Source organism: Jaculus jaculus, chromosome 4, assembly GCF_020740685.1.
Source record: "Jaculus jaculus isolate mJacJac1 chromosome 4, mJacJac1.mat.Y.cur, whole genome shotgun sequence".
In the NCBI taxonomy this organism is placed as follows: Eukaryota; Metazoa; Chordata; class Mammalia; order Rodentia; family Dipodidae; genus Jaculus; species Jaculus jaculus.
The window spans coordinates 86,256,209-86,280,557 of NC_059105.1; the positions used below are offsets into that span (position 1 = coordinate 86,256,209).

The following is a 24,349-nucleotide window of genomic DNA, read 5'->3' on the forward strand; positions in this document are numbered from 1 at the left end:
AGGTAGAAGTAGGTGGACTCCTTTGAGTTCAAGGCTACCCTGAGACTACATAGTGAATTCCAGGTCATCCTGGGTTAGAGTGAGACTGTACTTCAGAAAAACGAAACAAAAATTAAATTAAAAAAATAGCAGTTGCTCAGAATACTTGATGGACTTTTCATTCAAGACATACTCTCACTTAGAAATAATAGAAAAATTAATTTATACAGCTAAACAGTTGATCCCATGGTGATAACAGTTCCCACATCCCTACTTTTAGGATTATAGTAAAAAATATGCATGTGAAGTGTGGTGCATAGGAACTGGCATACTAGACTAATGAGCACATCAATCATTGCTGTTGTAATCAGTATTACAATGAGTAAAATGGCTTGTTAATACAACTATGAAAGAAATGCAAGCTATGTCATTAGAAATAGTCATTATGGCGCTAACTTCACAAACACAAGGACCTCAGTTTGATCTCCAGGGCCCACGGAATATGTGATTATGAGCACCTGTAATGCCACTGCTGAGGCATTAGGATCCATGGAATACACTGACTGGCCAATCTGGACTAAGCAGTGAACTTATAGTCAATGAGAAACCCTGTTTCAAAAAGAAGTATATGACAAACCTGAAGTTGTCCTCTGGCTTCTACATGCATGCATGCACATGTACATACACCCACACATATGAACATGCATTCACACACATATCACATGCACTTAGACCTGCAAAAAGGAGAAGGTTATATATTCCTCTTATATGACAAATGTTTTTCAAGATTATTGGGAACTTCAGTATATAAATTTTGGGAATATATTGCAACTCAATCATCTTCCCCTTGGGTGTCTCCTCAATGACAACCATCATTTCTCTGGAGAAGGTTCTCTGGCAATTAAGAGGAACACTCCTATCTAATCATTCACTTTTCCTGGGTCCTAGGAGGTGGAACAAATATGACAAGTCTCATGCCAGGCACTTGATTTCCTCTTCTTTGACAAATAATTTATAAGTACCTCATATGCTCCCAGTCCTATCCCAAACTACATATGGGGGCCATCTTACCTCAAAGAGTTTATAACTTAATTCTTTTAGATAAAATCAAGGCTTAATAAAGATTAAAGTTTCTTAGGTCAGTATCAGTGTAAAGAATACTAATTTTGGTATATCTATTTTATTCTTTGTATATTCCAGTGCTATATTTTTAAATTGACATCATAATACACAAAGGAAATTTAACCAATCTGCTGGTGAATTGTTGATTTTTGAGATGCCTATGGAGTATCACAGTAGGGTTGCCCTGGGGACCGTGAGGGTAAAGACTGAGTTTCAAAGGATTGGTAAAGATAAGGGAGTGGGGAAATCAAGGTTAATTGAAGCTGTGGAAATTAATGGGACATACATAGTTAAGAGTGTAAGAGAAAAAAACAGGTGCACAAATTATCTTATAAAATAACAATTCATAAGAAAGCTAAGATCAAGAATAAGACCAGGCATTCTCTCTCTCTCTCTTTCTCTTTGCCTCTTTCTCTCTCTGTCTGTCACTCTCAAATAAATAAATAAAAATAAACAAAAGAATTTTAAAAGATGGGCTGTAGAGATGGCTTAGTGGTTAAGCACTTGCCTGTGAAACCTAAGGACCCTGGTTCGAGGCTTTATTCCCCAGGACCCACGTTAGCCACATGCACAAGGGGGCACGTGTGTCTGGAGTTCCTTTTCAGTGGCCAGGAGGCCCTGGCATGCCCATTCTCTCTCTCTCTCTCTCTCTCTCTCCCTCTCTCTCTCTCCCTTCCTCCCTCCCTCCCTCCCTCCCTCCCTCCCTCTCTCTCTCTCTCTCTCTCTCTCTCTCTTTCTTTCTGCCTCTTTTTCTCTCTGTCTGTTGCTCTCAAATGAATAAAAAATAAAAAAAGAATTTTAAGAATGAGACCAGGGAAGAACATCATGGTATGGTAGATAGGATGTGGAGTGTGCTCAATAGTCCTCATGTGTTTGTGATTAAGCCGCATACTTGATAATCAGATGGTGGACCCTTTGGGAGATAGAAACTTGCTGGAGGAGGTGTATCACTGGGGTGGGCCTGGAGATTAATTAGTTCAAAACTGGTTGTCTATTATCTTGTTCATTCTTGCTGATATGCTAAAGCTCTGCCATGGTTTTCCTGCCATGATGGAACTTCTCTTTCATAACCATAAGCTAATAGTGGTTAAGGTGCTTGCTAGCAATGCCAAAGGACCCAGGTTTGATTCCCAAGTACACATGTAAAGCGAGATGCACAAGGTGAAACATGTTTCTGGAGTTCATTTGTAGTAGCGGGAGGCCCTGCCATACCTATTCTCTCTATCTGCCCCCCTCTCTCAAATAAATAAATAAAAATAAATATTTTAAAAAACCACAAACCAAAATAATCCCTTTTCTCCCCAGTTGCTTTCTGGTCTGATGTTTTATCCCAGCAACAAAAATGCAACTGTAACACTAGGGCAGATTAAGTAGCATATGCACTGAGTTGTAGATTCCAGCAGGACTATCAGTGATGCACAGTTATACTAAATTAGCAAGGAAATATTTTCTGGGTGAAGTCACAGGGTGAACTTTGGTGACACCTTGGAGCAACTCCAAACAAGTACACAAGGCTCCATCTGTTGAGTTCTAAGTGAATATGAAAGATGATAACATATGCAAATCTTATAAACATTTGGTTTTGAACAAATATAAAAGCTACAGTATGGCTAAAAATGGACTTGCAAAAATGGAGAATGCATGTACACATGTATGTTATTTTTATATGACACAGTAATCTGATATATTAATGCCATAAATAGAATCAGGAGGAGAAAGAAGACTTAATATGCTCAAAGACATAAAGAGAGAGAGAGAGAAAAGAAAGGAGTGAAGGAAAGAATTAATTTACTTCTTAGAGTTAGGGGTCCTAATATATGTATATTAAAAAGGGCCATGGTGTACCCAAAGGCAGTGTGTCATAAAGGAAACTAACTGAAAAGTGAAAGGACTCCTAGATACTGTACAGTAGAAGTGATCTTACTACTATATCCCAGGTGATATTTTCTCTATATATCATCTATTAAGGAAAATGAATGGCAATGAGGATTATAGCACAGAAAACTTGAGGAGTAGTTTGCTCTACTCCTTCAAAGCTGTAAAATGGTAATCTTTATATTTCTAATTTTTGTTTTGTCAAATCATTTAATACAATCATAACACATTTTAATCATAACCTTCTCACATTAACTTCATTTGTCTCCTTCCCCACACCTTTTACATATAACCTCTACTTCTTTTCCACTTAGTTCCTCTTCTATTTTGATACCTTTTCTTTTCCTTCTCCCATCATCCATGATGCCATGTTGACAGAGCCAATATTGTGCAGCTAACAACAGCCATTGTGAGATCAGAATGGAATAATGTTTTCTGAATATGATGAAAATTATTTGTAATATTCTTTTCTTCTAAAAACCATTATCAATACAACTTACCAAACATTTTCACCTGTGCATGTAAATATAGTAAAGGAAATAAAGATTCCAAATATTTTTTCTCTAAGTTAGCTATACATTACAATAAAAATATTTTTGGTTGTGATTAACATGAATAACTGCTCAAATAATATGATATCTTTTGTAATCTCTTTCTCCCTCTTCCTTCCTCATTTTCCAGTTGCTCCTTTTTGTTACCAAGATAGTTTTGACCCTTTGGCTGCTTACCTAGATGTTTCTGATAAGGGTTGCCTGGCAACGTGATGATAGAAAACTTAGCAGCATGTGTGGTGACTGTTTTTCTGGCTTCTAGGTGGGAGATCTGGAGATTGAATTTCATGAGGTTTTTGTTTTGTGTTTTTTGCCTTGCATTTGTGCTTCATTTCAGAAGGAGTATAATTAAGTTTACTACTTGTATTAATTGTTACTGTTGCTCATTGCACTTTAGTATTGTTTACAGGTTTTGCTTATTGTCAAAATTATTAATGTTGTTCAAAATGTAAAACAATGAAAGTTTCCAGCAAGATACCTTCTTCAATAGTTTATTATTATAAGGCAAAAATTACAAGACTATTAAAAATAAAAAAGTAAATGATAAGAGATTTGAAAGGAACTCCTTGGCTATACCTGTTCTGTATGTTTTGTATATTGATTGAAACAATAGTAGAACAGGAATGTAAAAACCCATCAGTATACATGACATGAGTGTACTTTGTACAATTTAATATGCACATGTTATACATGCTTTAAAAGTTTAACAGGAAAGGAAAGCCATGAATAACTACACATACCTAAATATGGGCTATGTACTCTTGCTATATGTCATTTGGGAAAAAAAAAAAATACCTGTCTGCTTTTATCATAGAACGTAAAATCTTCTTACAGACTAGGACTTTCTGTAGCATTTAATCATTTCATCAGCAGAGACTATTTGACCATATGGCAGCCATGCTTTTCCTAATAACTTACTATTTATAGAACAGAAGCCGTAGCTGTCAACTCAGATGGGCAAATTTAAGAGAGTAGACATCACTAATAAACACACTGCAAATGATTTGCCATTTGTTTCACCCTCATGGGAGCACATGCAGAATGCTACAGATGCACAGAAGAATTTCATCTGGAACCCTCCTCAAGGAACAATTTCATGCTCACTGTCAGAGATATGCATGCCTTCCTAGTCTGGCTACTGTGGGGTGCACAGATCCCCAACTTATCATCTCATGTACACCAACAAGTAGACTGACAAAATCTAATACAAACTCTAAAACAACTCGCTGATAGCTTTACATTATTCTACCTTAATTTTCATTTTTTATCATATAATGTTTATGTCAGAATATCAGAACATTTTCTGTCCATTTTGTCCATTCCTAGTTAATCATCTTAAAAGCTTAACATTGACTTGGGACAGTTTTTTGAAAATATTTTTATTTCATTTGGTTCCTCACCAGCTTGTGATATTGCTCATTTTATAAATTTTTATCCAAAGGCTCAGAGAATTTAAGTAACTTACTCAAAGTTAAACACTTTGTCTAAGCTAGCAATCTTTATAATAATTATAAGGCAGTTTTCTAACATATGAAAAAAATCATATTACTCACTTAATGTCATTCTCTTATTTCAGAACTTATTTAAAATGTCTCAATATAAGACCCATAAGCCTGCCCCCAACATTACACAACCTCCAAGAAGATTCAATTCCCAAATTGCCACCAGATGGGGTCCTAGCATTCAGAACACATAAGATTATGGAGGATACCTGAATCAAACCACCATAATTCTTCTCCTTGGTCCCATAAACTGATAACCACCCATAATGTAAGATGCCATGCCTTCAGTCAAACTTTAAAAGCCCTTACTGTTTTGCTTTTTCTTTTTTATTAATCCCAATGATATTCAAATACCCCATAGTCTAAGGTCCATTAAGTAGAGCCATAATATTAAAAAAAAATCCTATAATAGCACAAAATAAAAACATTCACACTGCAAAAGATGGCACTGGCATAATGAGGAAAAATGATCCAATATAAGATTTAAAACAAACAGGGTAAACATCAAGTTTTATAGCTCCAAGTCTGACAATATTAACCAGTGACAAGTCTTGGGAGTTCCAATTTTGCCCCTCCAGCTCAACTTCTCATAGCCCCAGGTATGCTCCATCCCATGTCAGCAGCTCTTCTTGGAAGCCATCCCATAGTCCTGGCATCCTGACTGGGTCTCCTCATGGCTTCATCAGGTCTCCATGCAGGTAATCCAACAAGCCTGCTTCACCATGTTGATGGCCGTTTCCAAAAATTAAAACCCTATTTCAAATTCAATGACCCTCTCTTTCCTGCATTTGTTACACTCCATGGTACCAGGTAGATGACTGACCTGTTAATCCAGGGAGGAATAAAGCAGACTTTGAAGAACAAGACACTCCTTCACCATTTGGGACACTTCAAAAAAGTTCATTCTTCCTGTTGTCTCAATGAAGATCAGCTAACCCAATCTCAATGGTTGCAACCTCTCAAACAATTACTGCTGAATGGGCAGCAATTTGGGTCCAAAGATTTCACTTTTTTTGTGTGTGTGCCATATCATTCTGTTCACACCAGTCCATTTCCGTGTAACACAACCCTGAACAAGTTCTCAGAACATGGGCATAACAGCAAGCCTCTCACACACACTGCTTCTAACCCAATCACAGCAAAGCACTTTCTTCCCCTTATAAGACAAACCTCACAGTCCTTAGTTCTTACAGCATTCAGATCTTTCGACTCTAGGCAGAGTGGTCCATCAATCTGCACTTACAGCACTTCAAGGATTCTTTTAGGCAAGGTTTCAAATATGTCCACATTCCTCCCTCAAATTAGTTCCAAATGACCAAACTCACAGTGAGGTTTCTAGCAGCAACAGTCCCAACTCCTCTGGTACCAATATTACTGTTGTAGTAATATTGCAGAAAACACCCAACCAAGAGCAGCTTATGGGAGACACGGGTTTACTTTGGCTTACATATTTGAGGGGAAGCTCCATTATGGCAGGGCAATACAATGACATGAGCAGAGGGTAGACATCACCTCTTGGCCAACATCAGGTGGACAACAGCAGTAGGACAGTGTGCCAAATACTGGCAAGGGGAACTTGCCTATAATACCCAGAAGTCTACTCCCAAGAATACAATGCCTCTAGGGGGATATAACTCCCAAATTGCTACCAGTTGGGGACTTAGCATTCAGAACATTCAATTATGCACAACACCTGAATCAAAGCACTACATTAGAGGCTACTCTTTTTTTCTTTTCTTTTCTTTCTTTTTATTTTTTTATTTTTATTTTTTTTGGTTTTTTTGAGGTAGGGTCTCACTCTGGTCTAGGCTGACCTGGAATTAACTATGTAGTCTCAGGGTGGCCTCGAACTCTCGGCAATCCTCCTACCTCTGCCTCCCGAGTGCTGGGATTAAAGACATGCGCCACCAAGCCCAGATAAGGCTACTCTTTTTAATGAGTTTATTTTAACATATACTGACTAAAATAAGATATATTAACTGTTGGTTTTGGGGATATGATAGATACTTTTCGTATATCATCAAACTCAATCCACACAAAAACATTTTAAGATTATTATTATTACAGTATCAACAGCTAAGGTTGTAATGCCAATAAGAATATCAATCAATATTACATAATTTATTACTGAATTTATGTCAGAACACAGTTCTATATTATGTTAGAACTTATACATATCACTTTGTCTCAGAAATCAGATTATATAAATGTAATTCTCACATTGTCACTGTAAATGAGACTAAGAGCTTATCAGATATCTATCTTTTCCTTAGTTCCTACTAGGTATATGATAGAGCTTTTGAGTATGCATCTAAAACACTACATGGAACAACTTCATAGGCAATTCAGAGTAGAAAATATTGGATGGAGTTTATCTAGAATCTCCGTTGTGGTAGATAAGTTCTCTGTTTGCATGCCTCTTTAGCTTATTTTTTTATATTCTCACTGTGAACAATACAAAGATGACAGATGGACTCCAGTGCTCATTTGAAACAGTTGGAAAACCCCTGAAGATTATGTAAAATGCTTAAAATGATGCAATATGTTACAATGACACTAGATTCTGAAGGACAGAGGAATTCTAATTCCAGAGCCATGATAACAATGATTAGAAAACTCTATGCAGAGAGCTGAAGTCACAATGCGAAGGGATGGACTACACTGCATATGGCAACAGCACTCAGAGGAAATGCAGGAAGTATAAACACTATCACCTTTGTCAGAAAACGAAAGAAATATATGGTCACCAGGGAAGAGTAAGTCTATACTCGCTAGCACTATTGTGCTCCAATTGCAAAGTTAATACTAAGCAGCAATATCATAATCCTGGAGGAAAATTACGACATCATCTAGAAACAAAAAACTCAATAGATTTGAGGAGGAGGAGTTTGGGTGCCATGGAGGAAATGGCCAGGAATACTGAAAGTACCATGTATCTAATGCCCAGGTACAACAATGATGTCTTAGTAAAGACCAGAGAAAGGGAACCACACTTTCCTGTCACAACCAGTAGTACTGCAATTACTGACACACAGCATCATTTCACTATATTAATGCTGAAAGTATCAGGATCCAACCCTGAGAAAAGTGCTTTGGTATCCCAGGTCCTAAACTAGGTAAGGAAACCTATGAGAAAAATCCTCAAAGTGCATAATGCACAAAATTAAGAAAGTGAAAGAAACCACTTCTTAATCTCAACAGAGATTTTTAAATAAATATTTAACACCTAATCTTCGTGCAGTAGCATGTGTCTGTTGCCTCATCTACTTGGGAGGTTGAGGCAGGAAGATCATGTGAGTCAGAATACAAGGCCAACCTAAGCAACATAGCAAAACACTACCTCAAAACACACAAACAAAAAACATAATTCAAAATCGAATTCTACTTAGGAAACTTAGCAGGATGGGAAAACGATCCAGTAGCTAAGATCAATTTGCTGCAAAAGCATAAAGATCTTGGTTCAAAAGCATAAGGGCCTTGGTTCCATACTCAGCACCATATAAATGTTTTTAAAAAAATGTACTATATACAATGTTCATGGATTAAGAGTCATATATACAACTTTTAATACACATTTAAATATACAACTTTTAAAATACACATTTAATAAGAAATTAGATGAGATACCATCTATAATCTCTTTTTTTCTGGCCAACTTGACAAGGTAATTCAAAATTTCAAATGAAATAATACAAAATAAGATGCCTTGGTAACATGTAACAGCACTTTTTCAGTAAACATGACTATAGTTAAAATATAAGTAGAAAAGAAAGACTAAAGATACAGTAGTTTAGGCTACCAGGAGACCCAGACATACAAATAAATTTGAGTTATGATAAATATTACATGTGGAGCAATGAGCAAAGAGAAGAAATTTTAAAATGATGTACAACAATTTTTCAAGCGTAGTGTGAGAGATACTAAGGAGACAGAAGCAGGAGAAATAGGAATATGGAGTGAAATAGCTGAGGGAAAGAGAAGTGGTAGAAGAGGGTAGGGAGAGAGGATTATAGGCTCAAGCCCAGAAATAACCCAAATGTTGATCAACATTAAAATAAATAAATACTCTGTAGTATATTCATAGAGTGGCTCCCAAGACTTCATCGCTGAAGCAGACCTAAAATGAACCCAACATGGCTCAGGGAAATTTGTGGAAGAGGAGGCGGAAAGAATGTCAGAGCCACACGTTGGGTCATGATACACAGAGACATTGCCTCCTACTCATAACTGATGGCTAAACCCACAATGCATGACCCATATTCTACAACAAGGAGGGTCCCTGCAGAGTGGGGTGGTCAGGAGCCTAACAATGGTACCAACTTGACTGTATTCACTGAGTACAAAACTAATAAAAAATTTAATGAGTAACTATCATTTACTTTGAATCTACTATTTCGGGAGACATTTTGAATGCTGTATTTCATTCTACCTATACATTTCTCAGAAGACACAGTACTAACGCTATCACATGTCAAAGGCACAGAGCCTGAGACACAGAGTCAAACTAATGGACAACATCACACAGTTCACACAGTTCAAGAAACATCAGCATGTGAACCAAGGCAGAGTGATTGTGCAGCCTATGTCCTTAAACAGTATACTGTGCTATGTTCTAAGACAGAGAAAGAAAGACACTCCCTAACACAGCTTTTTTTTTTCTTTCCCCTTGTCAAAATTATTATTCAGTATGATAGGTAAACTAAGTGTGAAATATTGGTCTTTCATAGGCCCAAGATAATAAATCTTTAATTTAGCACTCTATCCTTACTTCATTGTAAGCTGTGCTAAGAAAAGAAGACAAATCACACTAAGATGACATATTTACTATTCTAATTTATAATTGAATAACATAATAAATTACACTATCCCTGTTACCCAGCATACAAGTGAATGCATATAGGATATTCGTAACTCAACACATGGAAACTCTCTTACTAAAGGTCAGAAGATGTTTCCCTCTACCCAAAGACCTGTTTACAGAAGGGGTGAAGTCTGAAAACAATCTAGCTCCTGATAGCCTGGCTTTCCAGGTCAGTCACCTGGAAATGCCAATTGATTCTTAGATGACAGATGGTAGAGCAGCCATTTGCAGTCTCCTGAGCTTACTTAACTCAATGGCCTGCAAGGTCACTACTGCTATTTTTGTACTTTTGTGACCTGGGGTGATATGCTTAACAATAATATCTGTCTTGGTATCCTCTTGTGCAAGGAAGATCATTAGCATTTACAACAAGCCTAGCACTAAAATAATCCTGATTACTTCCTAAATCTAAGTCTTTCCAAATCACAGTTCCCTGTTCATCCCTTCTTCTCCATTCCTACTGACATTTCCTCAGGACTTCCCCATTCCATAATTCATATGCTACTGCAGTTCACACACACACACACACACACACACACACACACATGCTGTCCTACTAATTTTCAGAAACATGATATTTTTTTAAATTAGTAAGTTTGAAAATATCTCACTGATAAAATGTTGCATATAATGGGATTCAAGTAGTGGAAAGTAATGAGACCAGTGATAACTAAAGTGGAAAATTTCCAAGAAGGCATTAGGCAGGCCACTGTGATATACAGGTTCATGCTGTGATTGCTACAGGACTGAAGATGATGAAGGAAGAAAAAGTCAAGCCAAATCTCTCTTACTAAACGTTTCTGTACTGCATAAAGCGGATGAGATTAAACACAATGAAGGTATGTGCCTCACTTCATTCCTAACAATAATGGAAACAAGCCTATGTTATCATTTCTTAACTCAGGAAGGAATTTTATTTTGTACAACGGTTCTTCAACTAAATAGCATGTTTTTCAAGATGATTAATTTTAGATTATTCAATAGTCTTATCAGCATTTAATATGAGGAAAGGGTCATTTCTTCTATTTGAAATTAAATCATAAAATACTCATTACTAAAGACTTATGAATTGTGTGAAGTTTGTGAAGTGTTTCCATACAAATAAAATAACGTTAGTTCAGCCATAGATAATTTTGGGGTTAACTGCCTAAAGAAGTTTTAGAATTAGACGGCTTTCAAGAAACTTCTCCTTAAATGAAAGATTCAATTTACGTATTTATAAGTTCTCCTGATTTGACAAATGTGCATAGCAAATATCTCTCTTAGGATATTATTACTCAGGTTACCTGAGTTGTCAACAGAATAATAATTTAACGTTTCCTCGAATACTACTGGAAGAAAATTTAGGAAGTACTTTCCATGATAAAGGAATGGAAAAAGACTTCCTGAACAAAACCCCAGTGGCTCAAGTTCTTAAACAGTCACTCAACCAATGGGATCATATGAAGCTGAAGAGTTTCTTTACAGACAAGCACATAATAAGCAAAGCCAATAGAATACCCACAGAATGGGAGAAAATATTTGCAGGTTATCCAACTGATAGAGGCCTTGTCTCTAGAATTTACAAAGAACTCAAAAGTCTAAACAATAAGAAGACAAACACCCCACTCACAAAATGGGGCACAGAGTTGAACAGGCAATTCACAGAGGAAGATATACAAATGGCAAACACACACCTAAGAAAATGTTCATCATCCCTAATCATCAGAGAAATTCAAATTAAAACAACTGTGAGATTCCATCTTACCCCAATAAGGATAGCAAACATCAAAAAGTCAAATGAAAATAAATGCTGGTAAGGATGTGGAAAAGCAGGGACACTCATTCACTGTTGCTGGGAATGTAGGATGGTACAACCACTCTGGAAAGCAATATGGAGACTCCTGAAAAAGCTGACTATAGAAATACCAACAGACCCAGTTATACCCTTCCTGGGCATCTACCCTAAAACCTTTAAACCACAGGCCAAAGAGATTTGCTCAACCATGTTTGTAGCGGCTCAATTCGTAATACCTAAAAGCTGGAATCAACCCAGATGTCCATCATTAGAAGAATGGATAACAAAGATGTGGTATATCTACACAATGGAATTCTATACAGCAGTAAGAAAAAATGACACAAAGAAATTTGAGGAAAAATGGTTGAACCTGGAACAGATCATTCTCAGCGAACTTACCCAATCACAGAAAAAAACTCGACATATGGTCTCACTCATCTACAACACCTAACCTGAATCTACCCAAGATAACTTACATACCCAGCAAGCACCTCATGGACTAGACAATAGGATGGAAGGGAGGGCGGGGAGGGAATCGAAGGGTGGAAAACAGTAATCTGGACCCAAATGGCAATGGTCCCATAAAATTCTACTTCCTAAAAGACAGACCAAATGGCTGAACCTTCACTAGACCCTTACAGGAAACACCTGAACCACAAGACACTGGAGAGGATAGGATCAAGACTAACCTAAATCTTCTATATCTTCCCTCCCTCCCTCTCCCCCTCTCCCCTATATCTCTCTCCTCTCTAACTCTTGTATATTAGTTATGTTTTTCCTCAATTGCTTAGTGGGCACTGACCTGTAACCCCCACTTCCAGCTTGGGGCTACCATCCACAATGAGCTTTTGATCAGAGAAACTTACAAGGTTTCCCAAAACAATCACAGACTTCTGTCAGAGTTACTTGATGACCCACCAAAAACCAGTGGTAAGACCCTATTGCTGAAGACTCCATACGCAGCTGACAAATAAAAGAGAATGGCATGGCTGGAAGCCAGGAGAGAATCAGTCCCCAGTCAGTGTGTCTAGTGCCAGAAGGTGCTACATGGGCGACTGGGGGAAATGACCAATATCTGTCCAAGCAACTCATTGTCTAACCTAATTAGCCCACACAAGTGCAATAGTGGCACACAGCCATGGTGAGGAACCAACTGCTCTTGATTTGGCTAACTGATCCCCTCCGTGGTACTAGTCCCATAGCTGGAGCTGGGAAACAAGTCAGAACCAGACCCAAACACAAGCACACTATACAATATCAAGCTACCATCAATCATGGGGTACAAGAGGGCCTACACCTAGTAAACTCTCTATCAAAAAAGTAAGTGTTATCTCAATTTTCTGGGTGCTAACTTACTCTCTGTTAGAGAATCTGCTTCTCTTTTTCAGATAGATGCAGATCCTAAGGAGAGAGTTGCCCCAACATACCTCAAAAGGGGCCCTACTGAAACTAAGGACAATTGGTGAAACAAGCAAGGGTGATGTTTTCCTGTGAACTGGATACCAGCACAAAGGGGAAGGAGACCAACACAGAGAAAAATCAACTCCTACCAAATCAAAGAGCCAGAGCCTCAGAGGCCCCCAACACCTCAGCACTGAAGCAGACCAAAAATGAACTCAACATGGCTCAGGGAAATTTTGCAGAACAGGGGGTGGAAAGAATGTCAGAACCACATGTTGGGTCATGATTTGCAGAGACATTTATCATACCAATAACTGGGGGCTAACTCCACATTGCACAACCCATTTACATCAACAAGGAGGGTCCAATGGGAGGGGGTAGATCATAGATGAGCCTAAACAATGGTACCAAACTGCCTATATTTGCTGAAAAGAAAACTAATGAATTAAATTTAAAAAAAATAAAAATAAAAAATAATTTAACGTTTCCTTGCCCAAGCCCTTCAATTTCCATGAACTTCTTAAAGTAGTGGATGATCAATCTCCTAGACTTTTGGGAGCCACTTCAGCTATGTGTTTTGTCTTTCTAATTATTCTCTATCTTCTTCACAAATTGCAATCTCCATAAGCACATCACAAATCTCACAATCATATATTTTCCAGCATATGTCTATAGTTAACATGCAGACAGATAGGTGACAGATAACATACAGATATCTGTATATATTATGATATACATTTATAGCCTACAAACACATGCTTATTCCTTAAGTGGTTTATCTTTCTCCAAAATCTCAAGTAAGGGTAAATTCTAAAAGTACTTTGTTCTGTCTCTATGGAAAGGTAAAGTTCAATTTATTTTGAGTATGTCAACCAACAATCATATAGTGTATTTTGTACAGCATAATTACAAATTTAAGACATTTAAGTAATAAACATTTGCATTAAAGTATCCAAGAATATCAACATTAAATAACAATATTTATTGGGCATTTATTAATTCACATAAATAAGACAGTTCTTAAATTTTTTAACCATTTAAAGGAGACATCTTGTATTTTGTTCAAAGCTCAAAAGCTTGTAAGTGTTAATCTAGGATTTAAAATCAGATGTTCAGAATCCATAGTCTAGTTCTTAAACAATTATTCATGCAGCATTGCTATGGGAGTAGAATGCACAAATATCAGCACTGCTATTGTTTGATCTATTGTTTTCTTGGAAATACTACTTTAAAATTATCCTCTAAATCATCCAATTTAACAACCAAGGCAGCTGAGCAGGTGAAGCCTGCAACTGTGATTTCAAGGTCCTTTTGATCACTAGCAGATATAACACTGAACTACAACAGCTTTTTAATTTTGTTTTTGTTTCTTGTTATTGCAGTACTGAATATTGAACCTAGAACCATGTTAGCAACTGCCAATCTATGTTTCTGATGCAGGATTTTGGGGTTCAGGAGGAATCTCCCAAGTTTATGAACACTAATTTTGGGTCCTGGTCCATGATTAACAAATAACTCATAAAAGTGAGCTCAAGGATGATAAATAATGAATTACTAAGTTTATTTATGGAGAAATCACCATTTGTGGGATTGATTTAAGAGAGTTTGGGATCTAGGAAGAAGGCTGAAACAGAGTCATAAGCACGTGGGAAGTAGGAAACACGCAGTCATGTGGGAAACACTGCTTAGTGCATAAAGTTCACTTAAGAAAAATTGGGGTTCTTAAGGAAAGACTGGAATAGAGCCACAAGCATGTGGCAGATAGTTTATAAAGCACACTTAAGAGTAATTCAAGTTTTTAGGGAAGGACTGGAATAGTTACATTTACATGGAAAATACAACTTAGGTATATATAGAGAGATTTAGAGCAAACACACAGTATCGACTTTGTGCTTCCTCATGGAAGCAAGTTAAAGAGGGAAAATGATGGAGTTCAACAAAGAACAGTAGGGCTGGAGAGATGGCTTAGTGGTTAAGCACTTGCCTGTGAAGCCTAAGGACCCTGGTTCAAGGCTCAATTCCCCAGGACCCACGTTAGCCAGATGCACAAAGGGGTGCACACGTCTGGAGTTCATTTGCAGTGGCTGGAGGCCCTGGCATGCCCATTCTCTCTCTCTATCTGCCTCTTTCTCTCTCTGTCTGTCGCTCTCAAATAAATAAAATTAAACAAAAAATTTTAAAAAAAGAAAGAACAGCAGATGGAAAATATCAAAGCAGATGCCAAGAAATTCAGATGATAAATAAGTAGTAAAAAGAGTTATAGCCACGGCCCTGAGGTTAGAGTAGTTACATAGGTAACAAGCCTAGAGTTAGAGAAAGCACCCACGTGGTAGACCTAGAGTTTAAGGAAAATAGACATGTGGTAGATTCAGAGACCAGAGAAAATATATACATAGAATTAAAGTGAGACGTTACCCCAAGGTATAAAACAGTCAAGCAGAGAATTATTTAGACCAAGAAACAGTACTATTCACCCCACCACCATCACACAGCAAGGCTATGTGGGGGAATTGACATATATCCAAGCAGTACAGGCTAAGGCAAGGCCAGGAAAGGCAGCCCCCCACCCTCTGTGTGTGTGTGTGTGTGTCTCTCTCTCTCTCTCTCTCCCGCTCCCTCTCTCTCTTCTCTCTCTCTCTCTCTCTCTCTCTCTCTCTCTCTCTCTCTCTCTCTCTGTCTCTCTCTCTCTCTCACACACACACACACACACACACACACACACACACACACACAGAAGGATGAGCTGGAATAGTCTTATAGTTGATTGAAATGTATTTTTTGTTAGATTTAAATATGTAAAACACAAGGCACCATTGGTTTGAAATTTTCATTGTTGTTTTCTGGGTTTTTTTGAGGTAGGGTCTCACTCTATCCCAGGCTGACCTGGAAATCACTCTGTATTCTCAGGGTGGTCTCGAACTCACAGCAATCCTCCTACCTCCGTATTCTGAGTGCTGGGATTAAAGGCCTGCGCCACCATGCCCAGTTTAGTTTGGACATTTGAAGTTGCAGGCTCCAGAGTCAGCTCGCGTGGGTAGTGAAAGCCTTAGCTACACAGTTCTATTCCTGCCAAGAGTTCCATTCATGCCAGGACAAGGTGGCACTGCTTTTCTCTGGGCCTGTTTCTTTCTGAAACTGCCTAAAAGAACCTAGCTTTCTCTTAATTTTTTTTTTCTTCATTTCCAGTGTGAGTTTCATGAATCTAAATGAATGAATGTTCTTCAGATTTTTGAACTCTAATATCAAAGTTTTTTTTAATCAAAATATCCATGTGGTTCATGATCTTTCTTTCAAACGTTTTTACTCATTTTCTATTACTTCAAATAAGATCAATTCAGAAGCTGAAAAGTGTAACTTGAGATGAACAGGATCAATGATATAAGAAATCATACCCTCCTCAAAGCATCGATGTTGCTAAGATAATATTTAGACAGAATGAAAATCCAAAAGAAAAGAAATAATCAGAACATGTGATACTCTTAAGTATATAATTGAGCAGCAATTACTAGTAGAGAAAATATTTTGTGAAAAGTTTTGTTCTTAGATAGTGTTTTGAAGCTACTTTGAGCAAGTTACTAAGTTTTGTTGGGTTATAGGTTTTCCATTTAAAAATTCCTAAATTCAAACAATAGTGAAGAACCATACTGACAAGAACAACAGAGTATTGACATAAACACAGATATGCCTAGACCGGTGGAACATAAGAGAGCACTCCAAAATAATCCCACATAGCTACGGACACCTGATTTTTAGCAAGCGTATCAAAAGCAGACATTGGAAAATGACAGCCTGTTCAATAAATAATTCTTTAAAAACTAGAAAACTACCTGAAGAAAAATGAGATTAAATCCATCTCTTTCACTGCCAACAAAAATGTAATCAATTCAGAGGCCTAAACTTAAAGTGTGAAAGACTGAAACTACTAAGGCAAAACATTTCAAGAAAAAAAAAAAAAAAAGAATGAAAAACTTAAACTAGAACTTCCATTTGACCCAGCTACAGCAGTTCTTGGCATATGCCTCCACAAATCTATATCCAACCACAGAGATACTTGTATACCCATGTTTCATGCTGCTCCTCTCACAACAGCAAGGAATGGTCTCAGCCTACATCTCTGTCACTAAATGAATGGATGATGAAAAGCCAATACATATGCATATGCACAATGGCATTGTATTCATCCATAAAAATTTATCTAATTTTCTGGAAAAATAGAAGGGACTGAAAAACACTGCACCCAGGCTCATGAACACAATTATTGCATATTATCTCTCATATTAAGATTCTAGCTTCTAGTGTGTGTGTGTGTGTGTGTGTGTGTGTGGGGGGGGGTGTGGGTGTGTTTATGTGGCCCATGACAGAAGAAAAGTGTGTTTACAAAGCATGGAGGGAAATGGAATAAATTTGTCATAAAAGTGGAAACGGCATAAAATAGTATAAGTACGGAGGACAGCAAGAAAATGGTGAAAGATCAAACCAAACTAAGGAGGTAAGAAAAAGGATTAAAAATCCCTGTCACTTTACATGCTAATTAAAATAAATTTTGAAAAGTGGGAGTAAAAATAATTATCTTAAAATACTTAGGGGAAGGTGAAAGGTAATACCTATATAAATTGGTTAATATATAATAAATCTTAACTATTATTAATTTGGTACCCTTTTAAAAAGGCATTCATATCAATACCTGTCTAATATTATTGATGTTTCCTTCATTTAATTTAATGTATACCTAAGGCAAGGAAAAAAATAAAATTAAAAAATAAGAATAATGGCTGGAGACATGGCTTAATAGTTAAGGTGCTTTCCTGAGAAGCCTAAGGATCCAAGTTTGAGTCTCCAGTACAACCCACATAAGCCAGATGCACAAGGTGATGCATGTGTCTGGAGTTCATTTGCAGTGGCTGGAGGCTCTGGTGTGCCAATTCTCATTCTCTCTATCTTTCTTGCTTCTCTCTATCACTCTCTGCTTACAAATAAATATATAAACAGAGCTTAAAAAAATAAGAAGAAGAATGATATGTGGGTAATGTACAGCAACAGTAAAATCAGTGATTAGATAGCCTGGAATTATACAACTTAATTCAGACTAGCAAATAGCTCATAAATTTCTTTATCTCTTTTATACATTTTCTCTCAATAACCATGAATAACAAGAATTGTAAATAAGAATATGTTTTTTTATCACTATCTGCTAAATATTTTCAGCATGACTGCAATTGAGTGGAGAAATAAAAATATATATTACTTACTGTATGTGGTACTTGGCAATTTCAAGATGATTTGAAAACATTCATCCTCAAAATAGTCCTATGAAATGCATCTGTAGAATGAGAAAAAATCCAAAAGTGTAAGATATTTGGAAATGTTACAGTAAAACCAGTACAGATCAAGATCAATACACAGGCACTGTATATTTTTACATAGTGATATAAGATTTTGAAAACTATGATAGGGCTGAGAATATGGCTCAGTGGGTAAGAGCACTTGCCACAAAAGTACAAGGGCCAGAAAGGGACTCATTTACTCTGAATTTGATTCCCCAGAACCCACATTAAACACTAGGTGTGGCCACACATGCCTGTAACACCAGTCCTGTGGGAAGCAGAATTGCTTAGACATGCTGGTCAGCCAGACTGACTGATGAAGGAAAGAAAGAGAGAGAGAGACAGAGACAGAGACAGAGAGAAAGAGGGGGAGGAAGGAAGGAAAGGAGGGAAAAGAAAAAAAAAAACTGTCAGGTGTGAGTTCAATAAAAGGCTTCATTTCTTCATTTCAAGGAAACACAGGGATGAGTGATGAAGGAGGACAGCTAACATTCTCCTGTGGCATACACAAAAGACATGCACATAAGCATACACCAAACACACACATCATACCATAATACTATGCACACATGCATTAAGGACACATATTTTACATCTAGCATGTAGAATAGGTTGATGAACAAAACCAGATCCAATTACAAATATCTGAAATACAAGTCAAGGAGGATACTCATGACAGGTAAGAACTCATTATTTGGGCTCACAATTACTTGCAACTTGACAATTCTCAAATCATACTAATAGAACCATATGAAAACCATTCAAAACTCTAGTATGCTTTTAGAAAATTTAGTTGAAGATTTAAGGTATTCAAAGAACAAAAGTTATTTTTTTTAATTTTTTTAACTTTATTTTTTTTAAGTTTTTTTTTAATTTTTTTGAGAGCGACAGACACAAAGACAGATAGAGGGCGAGAGAGAGAATGGGCACGCCAGGGCTTCCAGCCTCTGCAAACGAACTCCAGACGCATGCGCCCCCTTGTGCATCTGGCTAACGTGGGACCTGGGGACCCGAGCCTCGAACCAGGGTCCTTAGGCTTCACAGGCAAGCGCTTAACCGCTAAGCCATCTCTTCAGCTGTTAACTTTATTTTTATTTATTTATTTGAGAGAGAGAGGGCGGGAGGGGAGGAGGGAGGGAGAGAGGGAGGGAGAGAGAGAAAATGGGTACACCAGGGCCTCCAGCCACTGCAAATATACTCCAGATGCATGTGCCCCTTTTGCATCTGGCCTGTGTGAGTCCTAGTGAGTCAAACCAAGATCCTTTGGCTTTGCAGGCAAGTGCCTTAACCATTAAGCCATCTCCAGCCCAAATAACACAAGTTTTTAAAGGATACTTTGGTTTGAAAGATGAAGACCACTGAATGAGAAGATAATTTTGCTTGATTTGTATAGAGAATTACACCCATTCACTTTGTAATTGCATTTCAATTCTAATTGAAAGTCATGTACTGAGAAAAATGTAGGCATGCTGTTTGCACACCTCACAAAACACACCAACAGATCTATTATTTGCTTTCCACAATGTCAATGTGCATACAAGAAGAAAGTGATTTAATCAGGTTTTATTAATTAATTTCTTTATTTTAGGAAGTTGGTATTAAGAGTACATTAACTTTGAAGCTGAAAATACTACAACTTAAATGGATCAGATGCTACTAAGCATAGTGTTTTATCAAAAAGCTGTTCAAAAGAAACAAAATAAAATACAAGCAAATGAAAATTATATTGCGCTTACTAAAGGACAGTGTGTTGCTTTTGACAGAATAGGCACACCATGAACACTCAAGTAACAGCCCCTCTGCCCCCGCAAACTTCTTTAAAGGAATATTCACAAAGGGGGCTTTATGTTAATAAAGACAAATGCTAGGTTAATGAACTTTAGCTTTTACCAAAACCCATTATAAATAAATAAACAGTGTAACATGTAGAACAATTCTTATCATAATTTGCAGTCTAATGTATCTTTCTCTAGAGTAGGAAAGAGACCAGGAGGCAATGTCTTCTACCTGTCCTATGAATAGGTGATTTTACTGCACTCAACACAGACATCTAAAAAAGGAGGAAGTTAGATAAAGTTAGAAAGATTAAAGCAAAATTTAAATAACAAACCTAGAAATTAAAACTTGGTACTTCTATCATCCCTTTGTAAGTCTAAAACTTAGAATTCAATGAAAGATACAAATTCATTTTTGCATAGACTTTCAGAGGCATTGTAGAGCTGTAACAACTAGCAACTCTGTATTTTTATGTACGTAATGAACATATTCATTTTGATGGCCTAAAGGACTGAAGTAAGCATTAATTGCATGACCTTCTCATTTTGATACCACTAATAGAAATGATCCTTATTTCACTACTAGCATTTCTTACTCGGACTTTGTCTCTCAGCATCTGCTAGAGGTTGTAAACTAGAGCATCAACAACCAAATCTGACCAATGACACTGTTAATAGAATTAGAAATTAATTCCTAAAATTTACATGGAAGCACATACCAAAATAAGTCCATACAGACAAAGGAATCTTGAACAAAAGGAATAAGGCAGGGGACATTCTGTAATAGCATACTCCAAAGCTGTAATAGTAGAAACAGCACAGTATGGACTTTTTTTTTTAAAGGCACATAGGCCCACGAAACAGAAATGATAATCTAGAAGTAAACATACACATATACAGCCAACTGATTCTCAATACAGAAAATACACAGTGGGGAAAGATCAGTGTGCTTAATAAATAGTAGTAAAAAAACCAGTCCAAATGCAGAACAATGAAAGTAGACAACTATCTCTGTGAATCAAAGAGAATATTCGGAAAGTACATAACACATAAGGAACTAATATTCATAATATATAATGAACATCAAAAACTCAAGGCAAAAAACTAATAAACCAACATAAAACTTGAAATAGACATAAATATGCATTTATCAAAGAGACATACAAATATAACATATAATAATGTTCAATATTACTAGTGCTCAGAAAAAATGCATATAAAAATCACAGTGAGGCATAAATTTATCAAGGAAACAAAAATATTATTAATACACTGAGAATAAAATATCAAAATAAAAATGTGGGTAAAAGATAATAACCCTTGCACACTTTAAAGTAAATGGAAGACATTAAGCCAAAAACAAACAAAAAATAAACAGCAGAAAACCCCCTGTAATATACAACATTCCTGAAACTGAAGATCATCATGTAAAGTAAAATAAGGCAGCTATAGAAAGATAAGTACATTTCATTTCACTGATATGTGGAATCCAAAATAGTTGATCTCATGGAAGATGATAGCAGACCAGTGGTTACTAGAAGCTGGGGAGACTGGATGGGGGTTAATTGGGGTTCCTGGTGTGCTATTACACAGTATTATGACTAATGACAATAATAATGTACTATGAAACATTAATTACTCTAACTTTGAAGAGTTACAAGTATTGCTTCATCCTGAAGGAATAATAGTTTGAGGAGGTAGATAATTTCACCCTCGATTTTAGGATTATACAGTATTTCATAAGTCCAGTTGTACTTGACTTTCTACTCATGGATTTTGTGTCACATAGAGGACTCTTGTTATCTTCAATCTTCCTGTAGTTGTCTCTGGATAGTACAGAAGACTTTATATGGAACTTGTGGTTACTGTTATATGTGTGTATGTGTGTGTATGTGTGTGTGTAAAGAGAGAGAGAAAGAGAGGAACAAGTAAGGCATTTAGAAATGTGGATATGTCCAAAGTACAGAAGTCCCAACTTCAAGAGGTCCCTAATGACTAAATCTGGGACAAATGAGAAATCAAAGTAAATAATTATGGGGAAAAAATAAAGTTGAATATGGACACAGTGATATAAAAAAGAAATGATTGATGTATAAAATGAATAAAGAAATACATTTCTTTGAGTTGAATGTCCCCTAAAAGTATAGCTATATTGATGGATTTAGAATATTACCATGAAAGAAATACCATACTAGATTGATTGCATGAGGCAAACACCAGTGGGTGTGATTTAATGTCAAGCAATATGTGTCCACAGACTGTAAGCATCCTCCCACAAATTAGTTATTAATTGCAATGGGGAAAATAATAACTTTCAATGGAGAAATTTGGCAGAGATCTTCTTAGCTAATTGTCAGGGACAACTTCATCAATAATGAGATAAATATGCATGACATACTTGAGAAGTATTCAATATTACTTTGGTGTTGAACCTGTCAAAAATACAGAAACTGGATTAATCATTAAGAAACAATAGGAAAACCCAATTTGAAGACTTTACACAAAATGTCTGACCTGAGCTATTTAAATATCAAATCAAGTTAAGACTGAGGAAATGCTTTAGAATGCTAGCTAGTTCTTGATTGTAAGGACATACAAATAAATACTGTATCAATGCAAAATATATTAATTGTCATAAATATACTTGTATTATAGAAAAATGTCCATATTATATAGGAAATGAGTGTGAAATATTTGTTTTAATCAAAACAATCACACAACACAGAAATGTAAAATTTTGTATTATTAAATTAAATATAAAGAATCTACAGTAAAGCTATATAAATATATGTTTTACTTATACATACATATTACATATGTAAAATACATGTGAATGAAAATAAAAGTAAAATCTAGTTTTAGGTTGTTAAATAAACTATAATTTTATAGTCAGCAAACTAAGTAATGTCGTGTTTAATAGTGAACAGTATTTAAAATTAAAATAAATCAGAAATTACAAAGAAAAGTAAATGAAAACTATCAAGGAAATATTACTATACATAATTTCTCTTGGTATAATTGGTTTTGTAAAAGTTAAGAGCTTTTTAATAATTTAAAACATGAGAAACATAAAAACCTTTAATTTCTAAAATAATATATTTTATTATAAGAATATTTGCTTTAACTTTAAAATTATTATTTAAGGAATTATACCATTATATTTAAATTTTATATTTTAAAATTAGGTTATTTTTCTTTGGGTGGTTCTATTACCAATTTCTATCACCTTAAGTTCATATCACTGATTAGCATCCTACTGTGATGAAATGTCATCAATTTTTATTTTGAAAATTTGAGTCATCATGTTTTTGCCACATGACCAAAATGTCACTAAGGTTTTTGTGCATATGTCTTCTGTTACAGTATGATTATTCCGTTAGTCAAGTGCATAGGAGCACTATCACTAGGCTAAATAGCATGGGGATGTTAAGACGTTAAAAATTTTTTTTATTAGTTTTGTACTCAGTGAATACAGGCAAGTTGGTATCATTGTTAGCCTCCTCCATGACCTCCCCTTCTCTTCAGGGACCCTCCTTGTTGGGGAATATGGCTTGTGCATTGTGGGGTTAGGCATCAGTTATGAGTAGGTTAAAAATATTTCATTAAACTGATGCCCACAGTTTTCCTATTTGCACATCTCCAGAATCAGGTTATATCTTACAATTATTACATGAAGCAGTAATCATGCCACATTGACCGATACCTGCTCCTATCACACTCTGGCATTTGTTCCTCAAGTTGTTATATCCTCAGATGAGTTGTATTACACGTGATAAATTTAACTATATTTTCTAATATTTTTAAAAAGCTGCACCAAAAGCTAACTATGAAATAAAAAATATATTTGCAGTAATGAAATAGAGTAGCTTTACTTAAATTATTATTCATGTTTAGAGGATTTTATGTAATTCATTCATTCTTTTCAAAGCAATAACCAAGTGCTTATAAAACCTAAGGAAAGAATATGCCTACAAACCAATGAAGGTGTGTTGAAGTCTTATAAATCAGAATATACAAAACGGAGTTACAATTTCATGACACAGGATGTAACTCAAGGTGGAAGCATTACACATTCCTTTCAATAATGCAAAAGCTGCCCCAGGTCATATTTCTAATTTATAGCAACAATTGGTCAGAATCCCTCACCAACATTAGATATTTTGTTCATTTTTATTTATTTAT

The 24,349-nt window shown here is 36.1% G+C and overlaps 1 protein-coding gene across 1 annotated transcript in view; it reads right to left on the reverse strand.

Moving 5' to 3' along the window:
* Galnt13 (polypeptide N-acetylgalactosaminyltransferase 13) overlaps window positions 1-24,349 on the reverse strand; it is a 519,646-nt gene that overhangs the window by 472,205 nt on the left and 23,092 nt on the right. The window contains exon 2 of the mRNA XM_004651848.2: window positions 18,318-18,388. The gene's annotated coding sequence lies outside the window, so the exon portion shown is untranslated. The remainder of the gene's footprint in view (window positions 1-18,317; window positions 18,389-24,349) is intronic.